Here is a 9,371-nt window from a genome sequence, read left to right as displayed (position 1 = left end):
GGAAAACCCGGTGCTTTACGTCACCCATGCCTTGGAACATTTTGTCGTGCAATGACAACTGGGTTTTATCCTCTGATATTCAAAGATGTATGGATGGTCTTTAAAAGGTCATCCACTTCGTCTAAGGATAATTTATAGCGTAAGGAAGAACCTCTTTCTAGTTCCTCAGAATCTAGGGAAATACTTTGCTCTAAATCCTCTGAATCACGGCCCCCTCTGGATGCAGAAACAGACGGATAAGAATGGGATACCGCGCTGTCCTTAGGTCGTGCAGCCAGGCGCTAATCCAGATAGCAACGGAGCGTTTCAAATGTGTCCGCCAGTTCCTTCCGGAAGGAGCTTAACTGGTTCCCATGTACGGCGGCGAAATGGCAAGGCTGGGCAAATGGGCGTACCTGTACCCTTTAAATTTGCCACTGTGCCATTGCGTGCAAGCCAGCTGGGACCTCCGTGAGTCGGGTCGTGGGTCCTGCGGGGATACCCACGATCGCCTCACGTGGGGGGAAAAATGGAGAGGTGCTAATGAAAACAAGCATCTCCCTGTTCTGCCTAGTGACAGTGTCACTGATCTCCGATCCCTGTGATCGGGAGCAAAGATCAGTGACGTGCCACACGTAACCACGCCCCCCAAAGTTATAAATTGTAAATACACCCCAGGACACACTTAACCCCTAGTGGTTAACCATCAATTTTTGTTTGGGGAGTTACGTCACACGACTGCGCAATTGTCAGTTAAAGCCACGCAGTGCTGAATCGCACAAAGTGCTCTGGTCAGTAAGGGGGTAACATTTTCCGGGGCTGAAGCAGTTAATAACTTTCCCTGTTGAGTAGCAGGTGTAGCTGGGTAAGTTTCCTCCTTAACTAAATCTGCTATACAGGACCTGCATAACACCTTAGTCCAGGAAATTTTTGCAGGATGGGCATTTCCTTTTGGGAGGAGGGGAGGAATGTATAGTCTTTTCTTTAATTTTCTGAACTACACATGTTAATTGAGGGTTGGTTTTTTGGTGTATCTACAGCATCAGATAAAAAGTAATCAAAATGAAAAAATAAAACATAACCTGCTGCCAAATAGAGGAGCTAACGCTTTAGCCCCTGTGTTTGATACTGCAGCTACTAGTGAGTGATTTTTTTCCATCAGCCATGATGGGTTAAAAAAAAAAAAAAAAAAAGAAAGAAACTTAGCAACTTTAATCACACTGATTCTCTATCATTGCCAAGAACCCTCAAACGGGGGAACTAGGGGCAGGAGAAGACAAATCCCCTCAGGGGACCGTGGATAACTCTTCTTCTGAGGTGTCAAATGCAGGAGAACCAGCTGGTTTTAATGTCCCTACATTTATGCTCCCTTAACTGAGTGTTTGGGTTCGTTAAAGCCTCCTCAGACTGTGCATGCCTTTTCCTATCCATTTATTGTCAGGGAAAGCCGTTTTTTGTATCTGAAGATCTCCCAGATAAATGTTTTCCTCCTAAGAAAGTTTTTACACTTTATCCTATGGTGGAGGAAATTTACCAAGTACGGTATACTAGCAATTAAAGCAGTATATCCTCTGTGAATAAGAGCGGTTACTGGCAGACAATACTCAAATGCTTAAGCATCCAACGAATAAAGTTGGACTTACTATAATATAAAAAAAAAAAAAAAAAAAAAAAAAAAACACTTTACTCTGGCAGATTGAGCAGCCTGCTGCCAGCAATTGCTTAATCGTTGTGAGGCCAGTTTAACAGGTGTTCTTGATGTCCTACTCAGCAGGCCCATAATTCTGGCAGCTTTATGCTTGCAATAATTGCTTGCGAGTTCCTTCTGTAGAACTTCCACAAGGTCATTCATGCAGGTGCTGGCTTATAAACTAGCCAAACGCACAACTGCTGAGATGCCTATGGCGGTTTGTACCTATATAGGCAGGTGTTATACACGGTTCTGTGCACATTGTTGCTAAACACAAGCAGCTAAAACGCATGAGTGCAGGAACACACATCAGCGGAGGATAAACTTCCTTTCACCATGCAGAAACCCCTGGCTAGTCTTCCTTTGCGGTGGAACAGCTATTTGAGGATGTTTGGATAACTCATGCAAAGAAATTCTAGTGGGAAAAAGTACCCCCTTTTTTCCCCCATTTAAGTAAAGGAGTAAATACTTATTTAAAAGCTCCTTCTGTTTGTGCCAGGGGCATCAGCCTCCAAGCAGTCCTGATGGCTTCCACCATCAGGTTCAATAGATAATCCTCAGATTTAACCCTAGGTGTTATTGTAGCCTCCTTATCAGGAGGTGCCCCACTAGCTCAATAGGGGGAATTTTTCTGCAGTTCTCATAGATCTGACAGGAAGACGAATGGGGGACTTCCTCAATAGCTCCAATCTGGGGTTTCAAGAGCCCCCGTCTCCTCATTTCTCAGATCAAACGTATCAAAAGGATCCAGAGGAGAAAAAAACAAAACAAAAAAAAAAAACCTCTCTCTCCGCATGGAATTTAACTGATCAGGAGCCTCCTTCCTACAAGGGGGAGAACTTCAGGCATGTATTGGAGTCCTGCATGCTTATCTCCATGTGCCGATATTCCCGCTCACCAGAAATTTCTACATTTCAAGGTAAAAAAAAAATCTTAATTTCCAGTTTGTAGCTCTACCTTTTCAGGGGTAGCTTCTGCACCTCGAGTGTGTATAAAGATTCTGGTCCCTCCGTTAACCAGGTTAAGGGCACAAAGTATAATGATATTAGATCTACTCTTGCTGGGTCAGGTCCTTTTGGTATATAGGCCATTGCCCGTTTTAAACCAAGGTCTGATTACCACAGTCAGTTACCTGAAATACTTGGGTTGGCTCCTCAACCTAGTAAGATCCTCCTTAAAACCATCAAGGAGATTGCAGGACTTAGGGCTGATCATAAATACAGTCCACTAGAAGGTATTTCCTGACGCATCATGGCAGCACACACATTGGGTTGTGAATCCGCCTCCACAACCAAATAAGACTGGTTAGCTATAAGATTTGAAGAGGAGTCCATCGTTGCATTCTCCTTACCTGATAGGACGATCGTTTAGAAGCAAGGAACCCCTTTACCACTTCGCCCCAGCTAGGTTAGCCTCTCCTAGCTGGAAGCCGTACAGTCTCTAAATGAGCTACAAGATGGGAAGCCCCACTCTGATGGTCTCAGGGGCTAGGAATTTGGGCAAATATTTCAAAAACCTTAAATAGGTTTTTAAGTTTACAGCAGTCATCCCCAACCTGTACATTTTTTTTTTTCCTCTCCTGCACTTAAAGTGGTTGTAAACCCTTACAACACACTTTGACCTACAGGTAAGTCTAGATTAAGGCTTACCTGTAGGTCCAAGAAATATCTCCTAAACCTATACGGTTTAGGAGATATTTGCCCGAAGACAGGCACCGCTGTATACGGCACATGCGCCGTAGACAGCGGCACGCAGGCGCACTGAGCGCGACATTTTCAATGACGGAGCTGCCGCGCGTGTCGGCTCCCGTGCGAATGCGTGGGAGTGACGTCATCACGGCTTCGCCAAATGACAGTGGCAGAGCTGCGAGACCCCACCGAGAAGATGGATGCGCTGGACTACAGGGGACAGCGGTGACTTCACTGGCTCCTGTGTCAGGTAAATGACACATAATGGGCTACTATGCGATGCATAGTAGTCCATTATGCTTTGCCTTTGCAGGGAATGAAAGAGGAAGTAAACTCATCAGGGTTTACTTCCTCTTTAAATCAGTCTTATCCCAAATATGCTTTTTCCCCCCCATCATGTACCGTTTAATCTTTTTTTTCCCTCTTTTCCCCGTTTTCTTTACCCGCTGGGCTCTGTGGTCCCTCAGCTGGTCTGCCTCCTCCATCATGGCAGCCCCAACAGCACTCCACAGGCGCCCAGGAAGTGAGATAGCACTATTCCTAGCTTTGCCAGCTTCCAAAATGGAGCAGAGCGTAGTGGAGCGCTACGGCGCATGCGCGACAGGGGCGTCATCACTACCACAGCATATTTAAAAAGCGGTCTGCACCTACTACAAACTGCAGACTGACAAAAACGCCACTCTACACCCAGGGGATTTATTCTAATAGTTGCAGCCTTGCTAAGCGCTTTCTGCCTGGTGCCTGTTAAGCAATGCATTACTAATTCTCTTATCCCAACACCTGCTGCTCATACTCTGCTATTGTTTTCTTTCTAAGAGAACCTTTTCCGCACAGGTACACTTTTACTTTGCCTATGGAGGCCCCTGCTGTAGCAGACCATCCACGAACCACGCTGTAAGAGGGCATCAGAATTGGGAAGTAAGAAGAGGAGACAAAAAAAAAAAAAAAAAAAAGAGCATTGCCACTAATGCCCCTTATTTTCTGGCAGATCTTCAGGGTCATCACACAAGAAAATAGCGTTCACCCTCAAGGTACTCTCGGTCCCAGAGAAGCCATTCAAGATCCTCCGACCCTCACAGAAGCTCATATTCTTCCTACTGACATGGGGATGGAAGGCACGCACACGCGCACGCACACGCGCACACACAAAAAAATATTTTCCTAACCTAAAAGAAAGACCCCGAAACATTTCCTTTCATTGGAGGAGCTTGAAGAACTAATTAAGGACGAGTGGCAAAAACTGGACAAAAAAAAAAAAAAACAGGCCTAAACAATAGGCTAGGCAAACCCTACCCACTTAAGGAACCAACGGTGAATCCCCTTATTCTGGCTCCAGTGGTGGATTCCTCGCTAATGCGATTAGCACGTCATGTTACCTTGCCACTCGAAGACGCCGTGACTTTCATAGACGAAATGGATCGCAAAATCGATCTTGACCTTAAAAAGGTGTACTCAGGAGCAGGAGGGGCTTGCAGGCCAGCGTTCACTTTGGCAGCGATCTGCAGGGCCATCTCATGCCGGATTCCAATGTGGAGAAGTTGCTACTGGAGGCAGCAGACCAAGAAAGAGTTATATTCGCTCTGCAGGAACTCAGCCTAGCGGGGGATTGCGTGGCGGAAGCTGCAGTAGATATTAATTAGAGCTTCAGCTAGAGCAATGTTGGCTTCTGTGACCTCTCGATGGGCACTGTGGCTCAAACCCTGGGTCGCTGATACGACCTCCAAATCCAATTGGTGTAAGATCCCATACGACGGTACCAACCTGTTTGGCCCCAAACTGGATTCGGCAATATCGAAAGGCAAGGGAGGAAAGTCGGGACTTATCCTCTCAGATAAAAGGCCCAAGCAGCAAAGGAATCCATCCATCAGAAGCCACCTGCCTGAACGATAGAGATGCAAGGGCTTATAAGCCAGGGAAGGAGTTTAAGCGGAATTGGCGGAAGACACAGCCATCCTTTTTGAGGGTTCAAAAGTCAAAAGGGGACTACCCCAGGGGTTCAACCAAAGTCTTTTGATGTCACGCTTTCCCAGCCCACAATAGTAAGAGCGAGGCTGAGGCTATTTGTTCATGGATGGACCATATACAGGACAACTGGACGATCTCCACCATCCAAAACAGCCACAAATGGAGGTTCAAACACAGACCACCCCAAAACCACTGCAGATTCACCAGGCTACCATCTTCACACCCAAAATGCAAACTTCTGGTCAGATATGTCATAAAGCTACTACAGAAACAGGCAATTATAGAAGTTCCACGAGAACAGAGGTGTGGGGTTCTATTCTCCTCTTTTTCTAGTCACAAAAAAGATAGGAGATTTGAGGCCGGTGCTAGATTTAAAAGGATCTCAAATCAAACAATTCTAATCGAATCTTTCAAGATGGAGACTCTGCAATCCATTCTACTAGCAATAGCAGTAGCAGTGGAAGACTGGATGCTCTCGGTCGATTTGTCCGACGCTTATTTACACATACCCGTGCCTCAAAACTTCCAGAAGTACCTGCGCTTCACCATTGGCCAACTACATTTCCAGTTCCAAAGCCTCCCGTTTAGGATTTCAACGGCACCCAGAACCTTTACAAAGGTCTTACTTCCCGCTATAGTACACTTGAGGGAGAAAGGGCTGAGAGCTCTACACTATCTAGACGAAATTATCCTCTTAGCCGACAGTCAGGAAACACTTTTACAACATCGAACAGTTCTTATTTCCACACTCCAGCAATTCGGGTGGATGATAAACTGGAAAAAGAGCAGCCTAGTACCAACACAAAAGAGGATTTTACTGGGAGCCGAACTAGATACCTGTAGCAACACAGTTGGTCTTTCTCAGGAAAAGATCCTTCCACTCATCCACAAAGTAAGAAAGCTCCTGTTGGCAAACCATCTATCCGCAAGGTCGTGTCCGAGTATCCTGGGGTCAATGTCCTCCACCTTCCTAATGATCCAGTGGTCCCAGTGGAATTCAAGAACTTTCCAGAACTCGTTATTGAAGCAATGGAATGGATATTCTATGAATCAGCGAATAGTGATCACTCAGGCAGTGAAGATCTCTGCTCGGTGGTGGACTCAAGTCAACAATCTGACACGTCGCTGTCCCATCATACCCCCACTACCAGAGACCAACAGATGCCAGTTTGCAGGGTTGGGGAGCTCATTACCAGCATTACGGGGCTCAAGGCAGTTGGGCTTTTCGACCGCAAGGCATAGTTTCAAATGTGCTAGAGCTCAGGGCCGCATGGCAAGCACTTATAACCTTCAGCCCACTCCTTACAGGGAAAAAGCATCCTTCTGCAAATGGACAACATGGTAGCAGTAAACTACATCCACAGACAAGGGGGCACCCGAAGCAATACACATGATACTCGAATGGGCGCAAGTCCACCTGGAAGACTTGAAAGCGATATATGTCCCAGCAACACACAACCAGCTGGCAGACGATCTGAGTTGAGTTTTCGTGCCAAACAACAAATGGTCTCTTAGTCATCAAGCCTTTGCTCTGCTCGTACACAGATGGGGAACGGCAGACATGGATTGAGGGGCAACGCTGGAGAACAGCAAATGTCCCCGCTTTCGAGCAAGAACAGCCTACCCCAACAGCGGCAGGAATCGACTGCCTCCACCACCCATGGGAGTTCCACCTAGTGTACATATTTCCTCCGGTACCACTAATAGCCAGATTCTTAGCCATATTGAGATCAACATCCACGGTAGTGGCAGTACTTCCAATCTGGCCGAGGAGGCCATGGTTTGCGACTATTCTGCAACTAAACACAGAAGAACCATTTCCTCTTCCTCTGTACCCGGACTTGCCCTCACAGGGACAGTTACTACACCCATCTCCAGAACAGTTACACCTAATGGCTTGGAGGTTGAAAGGGAGAGGCTGTTAGACCAAGGGTGTTCAATCATGTTGGAAGCTCTATCAAAGGAACCCTTCTCCCTACATTCAATTTCCCTATGGGAAATGACACTCAAGTTAGCCTTTTTGCTGGCGATAACGTCGGAGGGTTTCAGAACTCCAGGCCCTGCTAATTAAAGAACCATATCTGGTGCTCTATCCAGACAGAATTGTCCCTTAGACCCTTGGATCAGTTCGTACCTAAGGTAGCGTCTACCTTTCAACACAGACATCAACCTTCCGTTTTTTTCTCAAGAACGAGGGGAATCCTCACCCCTTGGATGTAAAGTCAGTCATTTCCACCTACCTAGAGGTCACTAGTACGTTTAGGAAGTCGGAGCACCTTCTAATGATACCATATGGTGCAAATAGGGGCCAGACAGCGTCCTCAAGAACGATAGCATCTTGGCTGAGTTCAACAATAAGAAAAGCATACGTAGTTCAACGTCTCCAGATACCAGAAGGATTGAACCCCCACTCGACAAGAGCAGTAGCGACCTCCTGGGCAGCATATTGTAGAGTCTCCAGAAACCATTTGCAAGGCAGCAACCTGGTCATCAAAATTATCATCAATTACAGAATAGACCTGACTCCGTTAACTACAGCTAAGTTTGGGAGATCAATCATCCAAACTAATTCATCCATACCTTGTACTTGAGCAAATAAATGTTTTGAAAAGCACCCACCCATGTAGCGAGTTATTTCCCAATGTGTGTGCTGCCATGATGCGTCAGGAAAACTGTATACTCAACTTTCCGTAATTTTCCTTTCCCAACACATCCCATCGCAGAATACAGGATCCCAGCCCTCTAAGGTGATAGTTACTGAGAATGCAACGGTGGACTCCTCTTCAAATCTTATAGCCAACCGGTCCTATCAGGTTGTGGAGGCGGAGTCACAATCCAATGTGTGTGCTACCATGGGATGCATCAGGAAAGGAAAATTACGGAAAGGTGAGTATACAATTTTCAGTTTTTTACCCCAGGAAAGAATCGGTTCCTTAACTACTTAAGGACCGCCTCATGTACATATACTTCGGTACTTTGAAGAGGGATATCTCGGTAACGGCAGCAGCTGCTGCCACAACTGAGATACTCCTCTTTACAGGAGGCGGGCCTGTGTGCGATAATGGTGGTCTCCACGGCAGGTTTGCCACAAGAGATCACTGTCATCGGCGGCGGGAGAGGTGCCACACCCCCTCCCGCCGCTCTACCGCACGCTCCGCAGCTTACCGTAGCAGCAGAGGCAATCGGGTCCTTTCCACTGTTGGGTATGGAGACGAGTGAAGCTAAGATGGCCCCCACTCGTCTCTGTACCATAGGAGGGCGGAAGCGACGTCAAAACATCACTTCCGCCCATACCTCTTAAAAAGGTAAATCTTTTTCAAAGTCATTTTTTCAAATGACTTTTTTTATTGCATTTAAAGAGGAAGTAAACCCTAATGGGTTTACTTCCTCTTTCATTCCCTGCAAAGGCAAAGCATAATGGACTACTATGCATCGCATAGTAGTCCATTATGTGTCACTTACCTGACACAGGAGCCAGCGAAGTCACCGCTGTCTCCTGTAGTCCGGCGCATCCATCTTCTCGGTGGGGTCTCGCAGCTCCGCCGCTGTCATTCGGCGAAGCCGGGATGACGTCACTCCCGCGCATGCGCACGGGAGCCGACACGCGCGGCATCTTAGTCGTTGACGATGCCGCGCTCAGTGCGCCTGCGCACCGCTGTCTACGCCACATGCGCCGTAGACAGCTGTGCCCGTCTTCGGGCAAATATCTCCTAAACCGTATAGGTTTAGGAGATATTTCTTGGACCTACAGGAAAGCCTTAATCTAGGCTTACCTGTAGGTCAAAGTGTGTTGTAAGGGTTAAAACCACTTTAAGTCTAAATATGAGATCAGAGTACTTTTTGACCCCAGATCTCATATTTAAGAGGACCTGTCATGCTGTTTTCTATTGCAAGGGATGTTTACATTCCTTGTAATAGGAATAAAAGTGATTTTTTTTTTTAAAGTGTAAAAATAAATAAAATCAAGTAAAATAAATAAGAATTTTTTATTTATTTTTAAAACACCCCGTCCTGACGTGAGTAGCGCCCGCATATGAAAACGGTAGTCA

This window comes from Lithobates pipiens, unplaced genomic scaffold, assembly GCF_037356315.1.
Source record: "Lithobates pipiens isolate NorthernLeopardFrog02 unplaced genomic scaffold, aLitPip1_a1.2 Scaffold_18, whole genome shotgun sequence".
Taxonomy (NCBI): Eukaryota; Metazoa; Chordata; class Amphibia; order Anura; family Ranidae; genus Lithobates; species Lithobates pipiens.
The sequence above is the reverse complement of the archived record's forward strand: the minus strand, read 5'-3'. Positions refer to the sequence as shown.